Genomic DNA, 21,867 nt, shown 5'->3' with positions numbered 1-21,867 from the left:
CCAACCACCACTTATAATAGAAGTGTAACTGGCAGAACATACACTATCAAAGGGAGGGCCACCTGTGAAATGACACATACCGTATACAAGCTGTTAGGTAAACACTGTTCGGTCTTCTACATCAGCATGACTACCAACAAATTATCAGTTAGGATGAATGGGCATTGGCAAATGCTGTATACTGGCAACTCACAATATCCTGTTGCAGGGAACGCTCTACAACACGACATTTGTGATCTTGGCACCTGCTTCACCATACGCACCATCTGAATTCTTCCTCCAGACACCAGTTTCTCAGGTGAAAAGTAGCACTACAAATGTGGTTTCTCATCACCTGCCTGGCCTTAATTTGTGTTAATTTCTTCCATCTCAGCATTTGTTCACTGTAACTACTCTTTGCTTCACTCCATTTTAGTTTTCTACATCTTTTGTTGTCTGCCCCGTCTATTTTTCACTGCCCTCTGCACCTCTGTTATATACAATGCACTTGGCTTTTCACTCTTGTTAACACATGTATGATGTTTAAGCAGTAATCTGCCTGCATATTACCGTGTCTTCCACCTTTAAGCTCTCAGGTTTTCTAATCTTGTCCATTGCAGTCCCCAACAATCAGTGTTTCCTTTCCATACTGTCCAATGTACCTCCCCTCACCCTGGGTACTGGGTGACTTTTCTGAACTATACCCCTTTCTCTAAACCTCTCCAATATTTTTCCTTCACCCTTCTTCATTTCTCTTCAACCCCCTTCTGCCTGAAGAAGGAGCTACTGTCTCCAAAAGCTTGTAAAAGTAAATTCTTTTTGTGTGTGTTCCCCTGCCACTGCTTGGTGAGTCAATTTTTTATCAATCTGTTTATACTGTAATTGTGTTTCTGCTTTTGTCATCCTAATAAGACTTTCAAACCAACATTTTTCTTTGAAAACCATAGATTCAAGTAAGAACACAGAACCGGTTAAGTTTGTAGGACTTTGGTTCCACCTCACCAACTTTCAGAATTGAACATTATTTTTGTTGGTTGAGGTGTATCTATCCTGAATGAGTTTTCAACCTTATATTTTGATATCAGTAAAACATGTGTTAATCAGAAAAGGATTAACACAGCCACAAGTTTTATTATTACAGCCAAGTGCACTTCCAAACAAAAAGGAGAGACATGAAAATAATTTCTATGTATCATTTGGACAGCATACCATTTAAATTAAGTATAATTGGCTCTAGTGTATTACTCAGCCAAGCAAACCATGGACCTGGTGATAGCTGGAACTGGAACACTTACAGACAGCCACATTCCACTTGACACAGTAAAAGCACATCGAGCAATGCCAAAACTTGCTCAGTGAGCACCTGTGATGACAGTGTCATTAAATTTGTTGGTAAGAGGAAGTCACAACTGACAAAATGTGAATAAAACAAAGTAAAGAAAACAAAATTGAGCAAATATATTTCTAGGTACCAATTTTTTATGATTTATTGTACTTCCGAATGTTTTGCCAAGCTTCCATTTTGTGGATGGCATTTCATTGATAGACCCAGCTGTCTTTCAGGTGCTCAGAGTTTTGCTGTTGTGTGCTCACTGCTTGGACCAGACTGAATTTTTGTTTAGTGTCTCAGTTATTTGTAGCCGAGTTACATTCCTGAACCCTAATATACCATTTGATACATTTTCTTAAGAGCTAGTACTGATCATGTCAACAACAAATACAGAATTTTCTAACTCTGGAGAATGTTATGGCCACTGACACTAATAAACTGACTGCCATATACCAAGCGTTATTTATATTGATCCCCCTGTCTAGTGTAATAGGTTTTCTGATGTCTTTATTTCAGTATATAAACTATGCTGTTCCAGCAACTGTTCACACCACCATGCTGGTTTCATATTTCATTTCACAATTATATTTGAGGCAGCTGCTTTGCTCTGTTTTAGTCAGATATATCACTGGTGTTCCTTGAACCTCTCCCTATTTGTTCAGACAGTCTGCCACAGGTGAAAGGTGCAACATTCACATGAAATATAATATGCATCCAGATTTTGGAGACCTAGGTCATCACTATTACAAAGGATAGCTTCTACCTAATGAGGAGAACATAGCAAGTGCCATGCCCTGATTTCCCAGAAACTTTATTCAGTTGAAGAGGGGTCAAAATAAGCGAACACTTTACTTACCTGTAGACACACTACTGTTTTGAGTAAATGGCAGTCAAAGTTTCAGGAACTTTATGTGCCTTTTAGTGCATAGATAATACAACTGAAGTGGTGGCAGAGTGGCTAGCATCACAGCTTCACATTTTGTGTTCTGTGTTTGAAACCCCACTTATTTGCATTTTTGTTTTTTATTTCTCTACCCTCACCCACATAAGTTTACTACACAAATATATTTCACTGCATACTGAAACAGCATTGGCCATGTTTGTCTGCTGAATAAATTTGAGTAAGAAGAATAAATCAATAAGAAAATTGTTTGAAACATTCCAGTGAAAATCCTGTTATGTATCTTTACCAATAATGATTAACAAGTGGATGTTTCTAGAAAAGTGATGATCCATTACACATGGTTTGCAGTCAATTTATTGCCAATGTGTGAAATCTTCAATCTTAATTCTGTTTCTTAAGTGAAATTCATATGGAGAAATGTCACTGGCAAACCTGCATTCTTGCAATGCACATGGTGTTCAAAATGTGTTTCAAATTTTTCTATGATCAGCATCATTCAAGTGAGCACTCCAAGTCTTTTTGAAGACTAGACACAAGAATAAAACATCTTATTCTTACTTCATTCTTATATTATGAGACTAAAAGATTGTAACACCTTCAAATACCATACAAACATTTAACTGGTTGTTACTGCCTGTTGTGATATGTCTTAGTTCTCTACACAGCCATGCTGGCACATCAAGTAATTCCTTGTTCATTATGTTTGAGGAATAAAATACTGCAAATGGGTTTACCAATTAGAAGTTAATATTGGCCAATCATACCCCCACAGCATTGACGTTGGGCCTTATGACCCATTGAACACCCAAGGGCCACTGAGTAGCATGTTATAAATTGTGACTGTACACATTTTTATCCCTTCAATTATATCACCATCAGTGACAAAATGAAGAAATTGATTGAGACAAAATGTATGCAGATTTTGCTTTGGATTATTAATCTGAAATATTCAGTGGGAACTGCAGATAATTGCAAAGTAGGTCCCTGCCACCCACACACAAAATGGTGGCAGATTGAGTGTGGTATTGTTGGATGTTCCCTCTCAAACAAACTGGAATTGTAACTTTTTTGATCCAATGTGTAGTTTGAGATATTTCAATGTCATCACTTAAAATGAACACCCTGTATAATAAATGTGTGACACAAACCCAGTTGTAACTTTACAGTTAATGTAACTCTTTACTACACAAATGTTTATAACATTTTGGAATACCTCATGGACATGGGGAGAAAAGAAGAAGTAAAGAAAAAAATCTGGTTTCAATCACAGGGTGGAAAACAGGCTGCAATACTTGCTACTGTGTCACTATTTTGGGTGAGACTAGTGTGCTTTACAACACATAAATTACATCTACAACTGTCATTTACTAAGATACTTTCAGGTATCTACTCATAAGCCAACATTCTTTCCCTTATTCTGCTCTTCTTACACCAAGAAAAGTTTCTGGGAAATTTAATTAGGGCACTTGCACTTCCTCAATCTCTGTCTCTTCTTTCTCAAGCATTCTTGCTTTTGATTGTATTGCCTGTTCAATAGTTCAGTCTAGCTGGAGTCCAGGTGGCAAGTACACAAAACAGCCAAACTCCCAGAAACCTGAAGAAGATAGTTATACCATCAAAGTGTTGTGCACAAAAATCAAAGCAATATCTCTGCCAAATATTAGGTTGTACACTATTAACTCCATTGAGGAAATGAGATTACAGTTTCTATGCAGTTAGAAAGAATACAAATCAATAACTCTTCAGTTTTTCATAAATACTTAAAGGCTAGTGAGGATATAGTAAGATTGTTTACATGGGATTTGATCATTGAATATGCCAGGTAAATGAGTTGTGCAAACAAGATGACAGCTTCAAGAATAGCATCTACCAAAATTTATGTGAAAATAACCATAATTAAGGGTCCATGATGTGGGAAACTGACAAACTTAATTTACTCATCATTTTAGTTACACCCCAGAATACGTGAATGTCTATTCTTTGACCTCTGCTTTGCAATTTAGCCAGCCTGGTGCTAAGTGAGTGTATGCAATGGCTGAGCATTATTACAGCACTGTTTTCATTTTACTCTTTGTGATTTGAAATAGGGTAGCACCCATTTCACAAGAATTTCTGCAAGTGTGATATCACACTCAATATTGACAACTGCAGGATCTCTGATCTACTCTGTAACTAGGAAGAATACAAATTTTATTGTTTTTTCTTTCACTCACAGTAATTTTAACTGTCCTCAGGTTTCTGCCTAGTCCCATACTCTGAATATGCCAAATATTTATTTCATTATTTGTTTTCAAATCAGATGGAAAAATAAATAACATTTAATATTGCAGAACTATAGTTCGTAACCAAAAAACTGCAAGAGGAGAATGGGAGCTTTTGAAATGTGGTGCTGTAGAAGGTGTAAAAGGGGAGTCCAAGGTATCACAGATGTACTTCATACCATACTCATTTACTAGGATGATGTTCAAGTAGTAAATGATTGGACAACTCCCATGCATTCTTTCTAATTATGTTTTTTCAAGACTAGTCATTTTCAACATATTATGTTCGAGAAGTAATATGCCAAAGACATGAAATTATATGAAATTTTACTGAATTTTCAGTTTTATTCAGTTGATTACTAATTTTTATTACTAGAACAAACTGTATATGACATTTCTACAAGCGAGTTGAGACTTCAAACTTTTTCTATTTGATTGGCAATGGAGAAATTGGTTTTCGTGAAGATGCTGCTAAAATACATTCAGTCATGCATCACTAATTTTTGGCTCTGATTTATGAAAATATTGCAATATGCGTGGATTTTTATCATTTGCCAAAAGAGAAATTTTTCAAAATTTCAACAAGCTTTTTTTTTCTTAAAAACTTCAAAGATTCCCTGTACATGAGTGAAAATTACATTCATTTAAAGTAATAGCTGCTGTTATGTTGTTCATGTCTGTATGAAAAAGATGTCAAGGGCCCATCTGATGATTAATCTTTCATTACTTTCATATTCTGGGACATTGGAAGATGGTGTTATTGAGTGGAATTATTTATACATTTATTTATTGATGTTTGATTGGTTTTTCAAGCTGGTCCATTCTTGAATCCTGTGTCTGCAGATTGTGTTCAGGTGCAAAGCAGCTCTTAGTACCTTACCCTGATTACAGGTGTAAGATTTCAAAAATCACAACAGGCATGCATTTTCACAAACACTACAGGTTTGGTTGTTTACTTATTGATAGTTAATATTTTCTGTGATAAAAATTAACAAATAATGAAATAACATTGAAAAATTCAGTAGTAAGTTCATGCAAATACAAGTGTCACCGAACTATATTCCAAAAGTCTAATGTATGAAATAATACGGTTAGTGTTAAAAAAATAAAAATCGTGAGTGGGACTTGATCCAACTACGAGTGACTACTTGCCAGCCATAGATGACTGCTGTTGTAAGCACCAGTTGTACACAGTGCCTTGTTCACACTGTAGCGATCACATTTATGTATGAAGGCAATGTCCTAACTGAATGCCCAGACCAAACCACTAAGGACAAACTTTAAATTTGCAGAGGGTGTTTATCTTTAACAGCAGGTATGTAAGAAGGGATGTTTTGATATTCAACTCCTAAGGAGGTGGAATAGGGATGAAAGATTTTTGAAAATATGTCACTATTCAAGCAGTTTTCAAGATGACCCACAAAACTTTGTGTTTCATTCCTGAGTAAGAAATTGAGAAATGTGTGTTTCAGAATTTATTGAAATTTAACACGTGTGGGACGACAACAGTGGGTCAAAGTTTTTACATAATTAAAAACTATTAAAAGTGTTTTTAAATATGCATCTATGAAAACTGGTACTTGACTTCTGTTACAAATAAAAAATATATGTCTCTGTTTTTGCGAATTCAACCCTAACAGAGTTGAATAGGAGGTGAAAATTTAATAAGATATTCAACACTAATAAAAGGGTACTTGGTACTCACCATGCAGTAGAGACGTTGAGTAATTGATAGGCATACAAAAAGACCATCTTTTTATTGTTACTATCTGCAAATTAACATCTCGACTGTATGACGAGTACCAACTATCTTGTTCATAATGTTACATTCAATCCTAGATTTCACATCGTAAGAAAGTAGTTATATTGGACAATTTTTAACATTAAATCTAAGGAAATTGTTATTTCACTTCTCAGGTGTAAAGATATCTGTGTTGCAGACTGAAATTTCTATGAAAATATCTCTAAAAGAATAAAAAAATCCATGATTAATGCCAACTTTTGTCTCCAGCTGTCAGTGGTATCACTGCAATTTAAAATTGCAGATGTAACTACAATAAGAGTTGCCTTTTAATTTTTTTTATGTCTCACCTCTGCACGAATGTTGATTGAAACCAGATTCCTCGTCCACATGTCAGGCACATGTGTATGAGTTATTAGGGGCCAGCACTCAAATACCACTGCAGCCAGCATTTGTACAGGGAGTTTCCATCAGGAAACAATTAAGTTCCCATAACAGATTGATTGATTGATTTATTGACATATTTAATCATCTGTATAACAATACAAATTGTATGGATGTCATCAATTGTGTCCTATGAACTAAAACATACATGGGTTCCTACAACATGTACAATTCAATTCTTACAATTTTTACAGGTCAATTCTTACAATATTTATAATTATAACATATACTGTCACTTTATGTAGGCCCATGTGGCATTTGTATATGCCACATAGCTATCTACAATTATTCTAAGTACTCATTTACTTTGTAACAACATTTGCTTAATACATTTTTAGCTTTTGGCTAAGGATATGAAGTTTGTTTACACATTTTATTTCCTGTGGCAGCCTGTTGTACAGTTTTAGGTCAGTATATAGCATATTGTTTGGTGTTTTGTACTCGTTTTTCCTGTTTATGTGTAAGTAGAGGTAGGATCTAGTTTCAAGGTCAGGTATTAAGTTGTTTGTAGCATACTGATGAGTATTTTTCCTTACATACACTACAGTCTGGAAAATGTATTTGCATGGGACATCTAGAATTTCTAGTTTTTTGGATAAATCAGTACAATGGGTCCTATTGCTGGTATTTATTTTTATCCATACAGATCTTTTCTGTACCTTGAAGACAGATTGAGTATTTCCATCACTTGTTCCCCAAAATATGATTCCATAATGGAGAATTGAGTGTATGTATCCAAAATATGTCATTTTTAGGCTCAAATATTTCCCACTTGTGCAGTATTCGTAGAGCATAACACACTGTGGATAGTCTCTTTGTTGAAGCTTTTACATGTTCTGTCCATTTCAACTGACAATCTGCCTTCAACCCCAAAAATTTGGTATCCATTACACATTCCATTATCTTATCATTAATGGTTAATTTACCATCATTGTGTATTTTATTCAACCAGATGTACACACAATTAGTTTTCTTTACATTTAAAGTTACTTTATTTTCCAGTGACCACCTGTAAACATCTATGAGGTCTGCATTTGCCTTTTCTATCAACTGTGTTGGAGTTTTGTCTGTGATCACTATGTTACTCTCAGCAGCAAATAGTGCTTTTTCCCCACATCTGATACTGTGGAGAAAACCATTAATGTAAATAAGAAAATGGGTTGGACCTCATATTCTACCTTGCAGGATGCCTATATTACTATTTTTTGGATCTGGTAAGTGTTTTACTAGAAATCCTTCTTAACTACATGAAATCTCAACATGCTGCATCTGACTTTGTGGATAGGGCTTAAACCACTTCCTAAACACACCTCATGTTCCTAGTAACTCTAGCTTACATAATAAAATTATGTTGTCCACTGTACCAAATGCCTTTGATAAGTCCAAGAAAATTGCATTCACATGGTCACCTTCATCCATTGCCTCAAGAATGACCTTTGTAAGCTGTGCAGTAGCCATTCTGTACATCCTTAGGGCCAGAAACCATGATCTTTCCAAAGAAGATTAAACTTATTTAGATATTGCATTAACCTGTTTTTTAAATTACTTTTTCAATGATTTTGGAAGTGATGGACAGTAGAGAGATTGGTCTGTAGTTTTCTACATTTTCCACATCACTATTTTCACTTACTCCAACTTCTCAGGGAAAAAAATCCAGGTTTGAATGTTTCATTGGTTATTTTTGTTAATGGAGCTTTTATGGAATTTGCACGTGCTTTAAGGACACAAGCTGGTATTTCAGCTAGAGCAGTTGAGTTTTTATTTTCTTTGATGTATAACTTGTCTGACCACTTTCTCAGTTGCCGGATAGAGTGCCACTGAGTTTGGTGGATGGTTCTTCTGCATGGGTAAGACATACATGTCTGGAAAGGTCTGTTGTAATTTCTTAGCAATGTTGTTGAAGTACACATTTACAAAGATAGCTATTGCTTCTGGGGGGTTCATCTGTCTACATTTGTTCTTAATTTGTGAATTCAAATGTTTTTGCTCTGTGTTTGCTGTTTCCCACTTGATAATATTCCAGGTTGCTTTGTTTTTGTTTTTTGCCTGCAATAACATTGTATGGTTTCTGAGTTTTTTAGCAGCTAATAGTACCTTTCTGTATATTCTGTTGTAGTTTCTATAAAATTGCAAAAAAGGCTGGATCAGTCTGTCTATTTTTGATTGAAGTTCAATGGGATTTTTTGATACCTCTGGTTATTTTTTCTAAAGTTGCAATGGTATGCAAAGTCTTGGGGAATGCTTCCTCAAATTTTAGTTTAAAAATGGACATGAAACTATTAAACATTTTGTTCACATTTGTTTCCAAACACACTTCCTCCCTCCTTTCATACTGTAACTGGTATGAAAATTAATGCAGGTCACAGTTCACGAAACATTTGGCCTGTCCTTTGATTAGGTTACATTTGCTAAATTTCAGTATTCACCTAAAGTAATTAAGCAATGCTTCCAGTAAGTTAAAGGTCTCAGAATGTTGTTCACACAATGAGAAGCATGCTAAATATGCTTGTCAAAGGAGGAGACCATCCCTTGCAGCAGGAAGTTAAATTTATAGAAAGGATATGAGGCAATATGTCTTTATTTTTAATTTGCAGATGCATTCCACCTTTTGGGTTAAAGTCACCATCTATTCATTTTTATTTTGATGGGGCTATCTTTTAAATAAAGCACTGTAGTGTGAATACAAATACATACTTTCAGCATGCTTTGAACACATTTAGACATAATTTGCATCTGTTTCATCTGTGTGCCACGTTTTAGAAGAGTATGACATCTAAGAAAACAGAGTTACTCATTAATTGTGGAATACCATCTGTAATGTAATGGAGTGCTTGGCAGATGCGGAAATTTTCCCTGGCTAATCACCCTAATTTCACAAGATTTGGTTTGTGATGTGAACAAACTTTAACAGGATCTACAATTCAGTGTCAAAGTTGTCAAAATAATTTACACAGTTCATGCAACATTTCAGAGGAACTGAATTACAGAAAACTTTGTTCTTGGGGGGTTTCAAGAGCTGTGATCAGGGAACAAACAGACTGGACTGTACTTCATAGCTTTTAATTTTGCACCAAATCAGGAAAGAGATGAACTTTTTGGACATAATTACATGAGGTGACTCAAACTAAGCAACAATCAATGAAATTGGGATGCACATTGTTGCTAACCAGAGAAAGAAATTTAATTTCAGCAGAAAGATCAAGGCAATTGTCTTGGGACAAGAAACTTATCACTGGATTTTGTGGCGAGGTAAAAATTGTGACACATATCTTGTGACCTTGAGGAAACAGAGTGTATGTGTGCATGTGTGTGTGTGTGTGTGTGTGTGTGTGTGTGTGTGTGAAAGAGATTTAAGAGGAAGATAATTTTGAATTCAACCAAAAAAGTTTGACCAAGAGAGTCACAGGGAAAGCAAAGTTATATGCCTGACTTGGTCTGGAGGATTGGGAAAGATGGTCTGATTGTATACAGGTAGATCAACAGCATTTATGTTTCTCCTGCACATCTTTCACAACCGTGTGGAGATAACTCTAGGAGGGCCTTAATCCACCGATATATAATAAGTGCCCAATATCGGGAAATGTTAATCCTGAACCCAACAATCTGCATTTATTAGTAAATTTGAAAATATCTGTTTCGGCGAAATTTCAGTTACCTTGTGCAATGCAGAACTATGATAGTTGCAACCAAGATATACATTGTAAAGGTGCAACAGGTTTAATGTCAATTACAGTCTACCTCGGAGCTTTAGGCTTCTGCCTTTAAATTTGACATTCTGGGATCAGATGACTCACTTCCCGGCTTTCCACTGGCTGACTAAAGACGTTTGAATGTTAAGGTAGGTAGTAGAAAGTAGAGCAGGTTCAAGAGGTGTTTTATGGTCTGTGTAGATCAGAGATTCAACAGTCCTGTTCAACAAGGGAGGCGAGCCGTAAACAGGCACTTCTACCTGCTGGGTGGAGCATTCTGCTCTTTGTTGCTGTGGTTGAAGGGCAGGGAGAGTGGTGATCACACTGTTAAAAAATGCTCACCAGAGAACAAACTGTGTTATATTTGCGAAAATTGTTGCCTGTAGGGACCTGAAAGACACACTCTTGCCTTACTGGAATACATGCAGATGTCACCTGTCAGCTAGACTTTTATATGATAGGCAATACACTGAGTTTAAACTGTTATTCCAGAGGATAACAAATCTCTTTCAGCAGCTTTTGACACAAAAGGAGAAGTCCACTGAGAAGAGCTAATCCACAGTTAAAGGGGTACTGATTAGTGGGGCTCTTTCAGCACAAAAAATACAGTTATCAAAAAATATATTTCAAATACTTTGAAGAATTTAACCACACGTTCTACAGACTGATTAATGAATTTTATACTCATCACCAAAATAAAAGTTAGAACAAAGATTTCAGCCTCTACCAGAGACCTAACGAGGGATGGAGGGCAGGGTGGTAGACCTTTATTACGTAAATGTGACTCGAGTGACCGCATGAGGACTCTGTAGTTCTTCCCCACAAGGAAATCCGGCCAGTGTTCCCAGTCCCATCAGTTCGGGGTCTTCTTTAAGACTGCGATCAAGGATGGGTGCTTCACAGCTGTTTCCAGAATAACCTGCAAGGCAAAATTGTTTACTTTAAATCCAGCAGTATGCAGCTCTCATAGTCCAAACCTAAAACAGTACTCCTTCATGCTTTCTATCATGATGGAAACTACAGAGATGTGAAAGAAGTCAGCATTTGTAACTAACTTATTCCTTAACATTTTGGAGTCCTGTATGGGAAAATTTTTCTCTCTTTATACCAGCAAAGCATTACCTAATCAAATACCTGTTTTAGTTTCACATTGTTCCTCTGTATACTTGGCTATGATATTTTTGGGGGATATGTGCACAGAATATGGCCACAGTATATGAGAGGCCCATAAGAATCATCAGCTATACATTTTTACAACCAACTGCACCATCTGAGCACACCAATCAGTTACACTAAGAAACATTAGTGATAGTGTGGTGCTGCACGTTACCTTTTTACTGCCCTGCCAGTGTCCAGCAATGTTCATTTGTCTAGCTAACAGCTGTAGCAGAAAATACTAGACCACTACTGTCTATTGCAGGTTGCAACATACATAGAATTGTCCAGTAAACAGGACATGGCTAGCTACTGAAATAAAAGTTTTAACTTGCAATGTAAATTTTCAGGTGTATTTTTATGATAAAGATCACAGTTAATACTGCCAAGTCCATACTAAGTGGCAACACAACATAAAGTTCACACACATACCACAATCACACACATAGCCAGTTTATGAAATTTAGACCCGTTACCGAAGTTAATAGAGTTCACCAGATCATTTAGTTATGAAAATGCTCACTCAAATGTTGTGCACTCTGCTCTACACATAATACCTGTTCAGTCTTATATCACACAACATGCCACGCGGTTTTAACTAACAGTCAAAAGCAATAATTTTGATATTATGGCCAAAATTCCACACGAATTTCACTATTCCGTTCACTTAAATACACTTTGTACTACTTCGCGAACTCATAATTAGCATTTTTCCAGGATTTTACAGTACTTCTATCACAGCTGCTTTCAATGAGATGTTACTAGTTTGAACCCTCAGCCCTGACCCCCTTGGGTCACACTAAAGGCTTTGTTCCCAGCATAGTTTGGCACGAGCCTGCATTTTTCTGATTGGCTGATATCACAAACAGCAAATCAAGTTGCAGTATTATCCCATGCTAACCTGCGCTTTGCTTCAATGACCAATCATCGTAAAACATTTCTTTCTATGGCAATTGCTAAATAAATAATTTTAGAAAAGTATCAAATATGAAATTACTCCTTCTGAAATTACCATTTAATTTGTGTTCTACTCACGATTTATTAGTACCATAAACTGACTGCACATTTAATTATAGTAAATCCCCTGTATAGTTTAACTGGTAATTCGTGAATAAACAAAACAATTTTCATATACTTCCGTTCTTCTCCACTCATACAACACTCACACTGCTAATTACTACACATATAAAACAATTATAATTATGCAAATACATTAAATATTAATCAAACATAACTTTACAACATTGTTTTGACTACGACTGCTAGCACTGTCCGTCAGCTGCTGACCTCTGCCGCCTACTAGTACAACTACGTGCAGCTCTGTAACTCAGGTCCATGTCAGCTGGTGACATCTGTTGATGACTCATGTCTATGACGATACCGTCCTAACAAGTGACAGGAGCGATGCGAAGGCGCTACGCCTCAATAGCTTACTATCAAATCTGGTAACGGTTGTGGCATAGTGGCAACAAGAATCTGATTTTCAATATTTCATTGAATTATTGGTCAAACTGTAAACATTTAAAACCCTATCATAATCTACTCATTAACCCTCGCTCTGGAAAAACATTGTATGCCTGGGGTCCTGTTTGACCCCAAAGTGATTCAAGCAACTTTATGGTGATAAAATTCTAAATATGCCCACAAAAGTAATTATAATTTGTGCTTGACATTGATATTATAACTTCATAGTTTATTAATAAATTTAAGTTACATATAAAGTGTAATTAGTTACTGCATTTGTTTGAAATGTGAAAACATATTTTGTTTACTTTGTTTGGTTCCAAAAATTATTTTAACACACAATATTCATGATCCACATACTAGTAACAATACTGTAATTTATTAATTTATGTGTAATATCACTTACATGGAATTTTATTAGAAATATGCCCCTACTCGCTCTCCGTGTCATATGACAAACAATAATTACACAACACATTTATGCCCGCATGTTCTTTACGAACTGTGACACCCCTCACATTGTTGATTCACTTGCTTCTCCTTTAACCTTGGGCAGGAATCACACCATTTTATTTTCAGATTTGGAACATCGGCTTCCTGGGTATTGTGTTCTTTTTCCTTTAGTTGATCCTCAAAGCCTGAGGATATTATTGCCGAACAAATGTGTTGTGTTCTGTAGTGGGGCAACAGGATTCATAAGTAGACCAAAGAATGCCTGCAGCTCTCTAGAATCAAGTTCAATACAGTGTTCAAGAGTTGGGTACAGAATTTTATCATCTTTTGCATAGTTATTGTTATGCATTGCTATTACACTCTGCATGTGATTGGTGATAAAAAGTCTGAAAAAATCTGCCCTTGTCTGTAATTGAGTTCTAAGGTGACGTGGAATGTGTGCAGTTTCACAGATTACATTTCTTGAAACCTGCTTGTGCACATCAGGTTGTACTGTGTTATATGTTATCTGTCCACTTCTAGACACGAAAGTAAATGCACTCGTTACCTGAATACCGTTATCACCTTCTTCACAGACACTCATATCCACTTCACCTCTGATCTGTATAGCTTCCTCTACCATATCTCCATCAGCATCACTGTCATCCTTATTTTCAAAAATTGATTCGCTATCGCTATCACTCTTCTGTAAATCTTCCGAAGCCTACTCAAGACTGTAGAACCTTGCAAAACATATATCACCATCCATGACAAACTATAACACCACATCTTCCTTCCACGAAACTCAATTCCAAACTGTGAATTTGTCATAACAATGCATTTGAATGTATTTTCTATTCATTGTTTACAACAATGTGCAAATGAATATCGGTTTATAAGGTGATTTGTTACTAAGATGTATTTTCATAACAAAACTTATATACAACACTGAAAATCATATATTGTATAACTGGGATATTTTTGGATCCCACTGCAAACATTTCAAGTTGCTGTGCTACAAACTATAATATAATTGTAAATATTTTACACAGTTATAATAAAAAGTCTGTGAGAACATACCTGGAGGATGAGTAGTGTACACCTACTTTAAAACTGTTTATTTGTAGTTAAACAAGGCCCATTCTATTTTTGAAAGCAGAAATCATAATCCACTACTATCTTGCTGGGCCTAGGAATAAAGAAATGCATCCAGAAGAAAGGAGAAGACTTGACCAAGTTGAAGATGGAGAGATGGTGGCAAGACGGAAGATGATGGAGAGGCCTATGTTCCATACAGACCCGGCCAGAGGCTGGAAACTCCATGATGATGATGATGATAATTTGTAGTTAAATGAGCCTTTGGGTCTAAAAAGACCCCAGACATTATGCGAGTGTTAAGGTGTACAATATTAAGTTAAAGGAATAAAGATGTATTACAGTTAGAAACTCTCTTGAGACATTTTAACTGCAAGTGAACAGATACCTGGTCTTCTTTCATCTGGTATTTGAGAAATAGTACTTACTGGTTGCCAACAAAGCTTACACACAATTTAAAAATTTTTCTCATTGTAACCCATTGCAGTCTGTTGTAGAAAAATACAAGCTATATTTTCTAAGAGAAAGTATATGTTTTTAATACCACCACATATCATGTTAATTACTTTTTACACAAATCAAGGGCTAGCAAATGTTAGGATTGGTGAAAGTTTTAAAATAACCTTTCCACATTACACTTGTAGGATCCAAGCCTTATGACAAATAATGCTAACCTATCTTACCCAACTCCACAACCCTTACAATACTGAGGGATGCTTGCTTAGAATTTGAGACTGACTGAAACACACAAGTGTGTAAAGGAGAGATATTACTGAACTGGAGGAATATGTTTTGGGTGTAGTGAGCTTAAGAGGTTTTGATACTAGAATTTCATAACCACATACCCATATCTTCGTTATGTTTCATCATTTGATTAAACTGACATTTATTATCCTTGTAAAATTGTGTTTGACTAAATACAATCTTATTAAGTATGGCTGATGAAGAGAATAATTCATGTTGCTTTTTAAATTGAGTGTTTTTATGAACAATTTTTGTAGTTAAATACCGTATTTACTCGAATCTAAGCCGCACTCGAATCTAAGCCGCACCTGAAAAATGAGACTCGAAATAAAGGAAAAAAAAATTTCCCGAATCTAAGCCGCACCTGAAATTTGAGACTCGAAATTCAAGGGGAGAGAAAAGTTTTAGGCCGCACCTCCAAATCGAAACAAAGTTTGTCCATTGTAATATGAGACACAATTTAGGTCGAATGAATGACGATACAGCTACAGTAGTTTGGTTCGAGTCTAAGCTTAGCAGTTAAGCTTTACCACGTAGCCATTGCTATGCGTCAGGCGCTCCGTCCGTATTTATACGGGTACCCTTCCTTTTTCACGTGCTTCGTCTGGTTTGAATCGATTGCTTATTTTGCTTTGATCTGATAATTGCTGTTTTCTTTGTTATAGGTGTTTGCGTCACTCTTAAGCTGAAAATACATTACTGCACTGTGTCATGCATTGTTTGTCGCATTCTGATAGTGTGTGTTTATGGCCTGTCGCGGCTCACGGAACGGCTTGCTTTTGTGCGCGCTACCGCCGCGTACAATTAAAAAAAAAAAAAGAGGAATCGTCTCATTAGCGAAACAATGACAAGAGACCGCAATTTGTTGTTACTTACACTGCTGCTTTCTTTGATAATGATCAACAAGAATCAAATAATAGACTGCGTATGATAGAACATGTTTTGAACGAAAGTTAGGCAAAAATTTTTCTCCGTTTGAAAATCTTTGCGGTCGCATCTTTATTACATCAAATTCTGCACAGAAATTAGAGTCATTTTAGATTTAAAAATCTAGTCACTTGCCGTGCTTCATTTCTGACTGTATCACTATTAGGCATAAGAATAATACGAATATAAACATGACACGATAAGTATATTCTTCCGCGTTTGCTGTTGTCTCACTCTAGTTTCGTAGTTTATTAGGCAGACAGGATTTAAATGAGATAGCAGCAAACACGAAAGAATACATGGCAAAATGTTTATATTCGTATAATTCTTATGGTGAAGAGAATACTGTATATGATTCAAATTTCATCAGGTTCCTATTAGCAACCATCTCTTCTCACAGATAGGAAAAAATTCAGAACGTAGAGTTGGCCATATTGACAAACATCCCAAACAGTCTTGCCAGTCAGATTTTCGTAGTACACTGAAATTGTGCTACACTCGAAGATGAACAATACGGAATTTGTATTTACTTCGTTGGATATGTATGAAAATGCATTGGTCGAAACTCGCGGCGGAGAAAAAAAAGCTCGTCTTCCACTTTTTTTTTTTTAATTTATTTACTGACGCTGAGATTTTGGCGCCAGTATTTATCCTTGTGCCTACAAAGCATGTCTGCCTAGCGCTACATATATTCGGCAGCAGAAGTTAGTTGTGGCGGCATGTACCGACATTTTTCATAACTTCTGCTTGCTTTGCACTCGATTCTAAGCCGCAGGCGGTTTTTTGGAGTACGAAAACCGTAAAAAAAGTGCGGCTTAGATTCGAGTAAATACGGTACATATTAAATGACAATCTTTCAGATGCGTTACCTGAGAAACCCATTAATTGTATATTGTACAGACATCATTTGTGTACTTTGAATTTTGTTTTATTGGCATTAGACTGTGCTTCAAGACATTTCCAATGCTGGTAACTCCAGAGGCTTCAATGAAAAAGCCATTACAAACTCAAACAAACTCAGGAAGTTTAACCCCTGAACATAAAACCCTGAGTTCTGGTTTTTATTATCTGGCAGAAATGTAAAATCCTGAGTACACTCAGGCAACTCAAGAACATACCTTTAAAACATTAAACCCTGCATTTGTCTGTTTCTGGACTGGTAGTCAGGTGTTCAGCTCCTAGAGAACAACTGGTCTACATTTGTAGCATGTTTCAGTTGAGGTGGTTGCCAATAGATACCTTTACTGTGTGCAGTTTTGGATACTCAAAATACACACTTTCAGACTCTCCTGTATTGTTTAAACAATGCTTTCAAAAAGGATGGCAACAGTGAACCTGTGTTTTCACAGAAACAATAAATTATTGATAAAATTATTTAATTGGACACATAAAAATTCTACTCATCAACCAGTGGCAGAACACACTCATAAAAGACTGTTGTGGATGGCAAGCTTTCAGAGCCAGTGGGTCATTCTTCAGGCAGAAGGGTTGAAGGGAAAGGAAAAAGGATGAAGGAAAAGGACTGGAGGGGTGTAGGAAAGGGGTAGATTTTGGGAAAATCACCGAGAACTGTGGGTCAGGGGAGACTTGCCATACGGAATGAGAAGGAAAGACTGATTGTTGGGTACTGCATCAGATTTGAAAATCTCAGAGCTTACAGGTGGAAGACAGGGTAATATGCAAGCAGAGATTACTACTAAATCATTGTGCATGAGTTAGTGAGTGAGAAGCTAAGTGCATTGTGTGTAACAGAGGTGGGAGAAGTCAGTGAAAAAAGATGGGAAAGACAGTAAATGATGTAGAATGGAGTGAAGAAAAGAGTAATCACAGTGAATAAAAGCTGAGATGGAAGAAATTAATGTCAATTAAGGTCAGGTGGGCGGCAAGAGCCAGGGACATGTTGTAGTGCTACTTCCCACCTGCACAGTTCTGAGAAACTGATGTCTGAAGAGGGTATTGTGAGTTTTCAGTATATACCCTCTGCCTATGCCCCTTTTATCCTAATTGATTATTTGGTAGTAGTGATGCCAATGTAGAAGGCTGAACAGTGTTTACATAATAGCTGGATGGGGCTTTCCTGGGAATCCGGATGTCTTGAGACTCCTGGTTTGGTTTGAATACTTGATGACATATTTACCATATGGACTCATGGTGATGCTGAACTGCTTAAATTCCTGGAGTCTCAGAATACCTTCTCCCTGTTAAATTTCACATAGTCTTATTCCAAATCACGTGCCACTTTCCTTGATGTTGATGTCGTCCTCACCGAAGGCCAGCTACACACTTCTGTCCACATTAAATCTACCAGCAAACAACAGTACTTACATTCTGACAGCTGCCATCCATTCCATGTTGAACATTCCCTCCCATACAGCCTTGGCATCCGAGGCAAATGTATTTGTTCAGATGCAGACACTTTACCATTTTCACCTCAGCCTTCACTGCACGTAATTACAGCACCAGTCTAGTTGAAAAGCCAATTTCTCAGACCATTACATTCAATCCTGGTACTGCTCATCCCTCCACAAAACAGCTCCAGAGCACACTATTGGTGACTCCTGCTCTGGAATGTGTTAATCAGCTACTTTGACAGGGCTATGACTTCCTAAAATCATGTCCTGAAAGGAGATCCATTCTGTCAGACATTTTTCCCACTGCATCTAGAATAGCTTTCCATCGCTCTCTCCATCTCCAAAATAATCTTGTCAGACCCTATGCTCCTTCTGCACCCATCTCCCTACCCTATGGCTCCTACCCCTGTCATGATCCCCTATGCACCCTCCTACCACCACCTGTAACAGCCTTGTAACTGGCAAAACATGTACTATCAAAGGGAAAGCCACCTGCAAAACACCTGCCATGTACCAGATATTATGTAAACACTGTTCATCCTTCTACATTGGCATGACTCCCACCAAATTATCAATTAGGATGAATGGGCATAGGCAGAAGGTATAAACTGGCAACTTGCAATATCATGTTGCAGACCATGCTCTACAACATGACATTCACGACCTCGGTGCCTTTTTCTCCACATGTCTGGATTCTTCTCTCAGACACCAGTTTCTCAGAACTCCGCAGGTGGCAACTAGCTCTACAACATGTCCTTGGTTCTCACCACCAACCTGACTTTAATTCACGTTAATTTTTCAGATTTTCTTTGCTGTAACTGCTCTCTGCTTCAGTCCGTTTTAGTTTTCTACAGCTTTCATTGTCTTTCCCATCTATTTTTTATCGCCCACTCCCACCCCCTTTACATACAATGCACTTCGCTTCTCACTCTTATTAACTTGTACACAATGTTTTAGTAGTAATCTCTGTCTTGCATATTACCCTTTCCTCTGCCTTTAAGCACTAATTTTTCAACCTTGTCCGATGCAGTCCTAAAAAATCAATCTTGCCTTCTCATTCCGTACTTTAAGTCTCCTCTGACTTGCAGTTCTGGATGACTTTCCCAAAACCTACCCCTTTTCCTATACCTCTCCAGTCCCTTTCCTTCACCATTCTTCCTTCCCTCCAACCCTTCTGCCTGAAGAGGGAACCACTGTCTTCGAAAGCTTCCCAACCACAACTGTCTATAGTGTGTGTTCTGCCACCGCTTGGTGAGTAGATTGTTTATCTATCCACTTTAATGAGCCTGATACTGAATTTAGTGGCCAAGAAAGTGAAGAATAATGATGTTTCATTGGTTACTGATGGCAATGATAGTTTGTCAGTTGAGCTACAGGTGCTCACCAGTGTTACAAGATAAATACATTCACTGTGCTCCAGCCAGCTCCACCACTTATGTACACAAGAAATTTTTGTGGAATACATGGTTGGACTTCATAGCTACGCACAAACAGAAATAACTTCATGTTTCAGGATATTTTAGTCAAAGTCCAGTGCATGAGTATATGAGGTCTATTCAAAACAACATGATACTTACTCCACACAATTTTTCTACACTTGTCTTTTACTTATTGTGTACAGTCTGCTTCAAAATAATCTTCCACAATTGGCACACTGCTTCCAACACCATTTACACTTCTGGATGCAGTCTTGGTACACCACTTGCTAGACTGTGCAAAGTACCATCTACAAATTTTTAACTCACCTATCATTGCAAAATCTTCACCCTTTGGACAGGGTTTCCAACTTTGGAAATAAAAGAAATCTGCAGCAGCCAAGTCTGGGGAGTGTGGAGGTTGAGGCAGCACACTGATTTTGTGTTGTGGGATAGTCACGCACCAACAGGGATGAATGTGTGGTTGCATTATTGTGACGCAAGAGCCATGAATTCTCTCCCCACATTTGAGGCAATTTCCTTCTCACATTTTCCAACAGGTGTCACAACATATCTTGATAGTACAATTGGTTAACAGTTTGTCCCTGTGGCATGAATTCATGATGAACTAATCCTTCTAAGAATACTACCAGCATGGCTTTGACATTTGACCTGACCTGATGAGCTTGTGTTGGTCTCTGACAATCTTTCCCAACTCACTGTGAAAGTTGAACCTCAGTCATAACCGTAGATCTACATCTCATCATGAGCTATGATTATCTTTATGAACAGCTCTCTCTCTCATTTGTGTGACCCAAAAGCTCTTCACAGATTCCAAGGAGAAGCTCTTTCTTTCCTCATGAACCATGTGATGAACTTGGTGGCAACATGATGCATTCCAAGAAACTGTGTCAGGATTTCATGACATGCTCCAACTGATATGTTACATTCTTCTGCAGTCTCTCAGACAGTCAGTCTTTGATTGGCAGACACAATTTCATTGACATTCCTTATATGAGCATCGTCTGTGGACATCAGACAGAGTCCTGAATGAAGATCATCCTTAACTTCCATCCGGCCATTTTCAAACTGTGTCAACCATTTCTAACACAGAGTACAGCTTAAGTACTCATCACCATAGGCTTCCTGCATCATCTGACATCTCTATAAAAGTTTTCTCGAGTTTCACGCAAAATTTAATACACACGTGTTGCTTCTCTAACTGCCTTTTTGAAATTCGCTAACCGTGGAATGCAACATTCTACTCAATACAGCATTATGACATTGAAAAACAACGGACAGATGTACAACAATGAAAGTTCTGGCAGTTACACATTAAAAGCAAGTGTGTGCATGGATGTCAACTGCATTTGCTCCAACACACCACTGCTGGAAAAGTAGGAGTATTTAGAAATTTTTTGAACAGAGTTTATTGTTTGTAATATTCAAAATTTTATAACTCATTTTGAACTTTAAACGCTGTCTTTATATGTCAGTCATGATTTTCATTAATAGAAAGTATTCTTTGGAACAATTTGAAACAAAAAAAAGTTAAGGTGTTATTTGTGTGTGTATCCAAGCAACAGTCTTGACAACATCAGGCCACTACTTATGACCATAGAATCCTGTCAGTGTGTGTTATGGATCTTAAGGTGAGAAATAGTTGGTGTTTGTTTTACTCAGCACTAAGGCACACCAAGTGTCTAAATTTAATCCTCTACTTCTGTTAAGGTAGTTCTGTGCATTTGAATTTGTGTGGTCTGTACATCCTAGCTTAGTAATGATTGGATTAAACACATTAGCTGTGAAATGAATTTGGGGCTTCTTTGTCCCAGTGCACGATCTACATTTGCTTATTTATATATTGTCTGATAAAGCCTTGACCAAGTGTTACGAGGAAGTTTTTCACGACACTTGCTTTCAAATGCATGTTCCT

This window comes from Schistocerca cancellata, chromosome 11 (assembly GCF_023864275.1).
Source record: "Schistocerca cancellata isolate TAMUIC-IGC-003103 chromosome 11, iqSchCanc2.1, whole genome shotgun sequence".
NCBI classification, from domain to species: Eukaryota; Metazoa; Arthropoda; class Insecta; order Orthoptera; family Acrididae; genus Schistocerca; species Schistocerca cancellata.
This window is presented reverse-complemented; position numbering follows the sequence as displayed.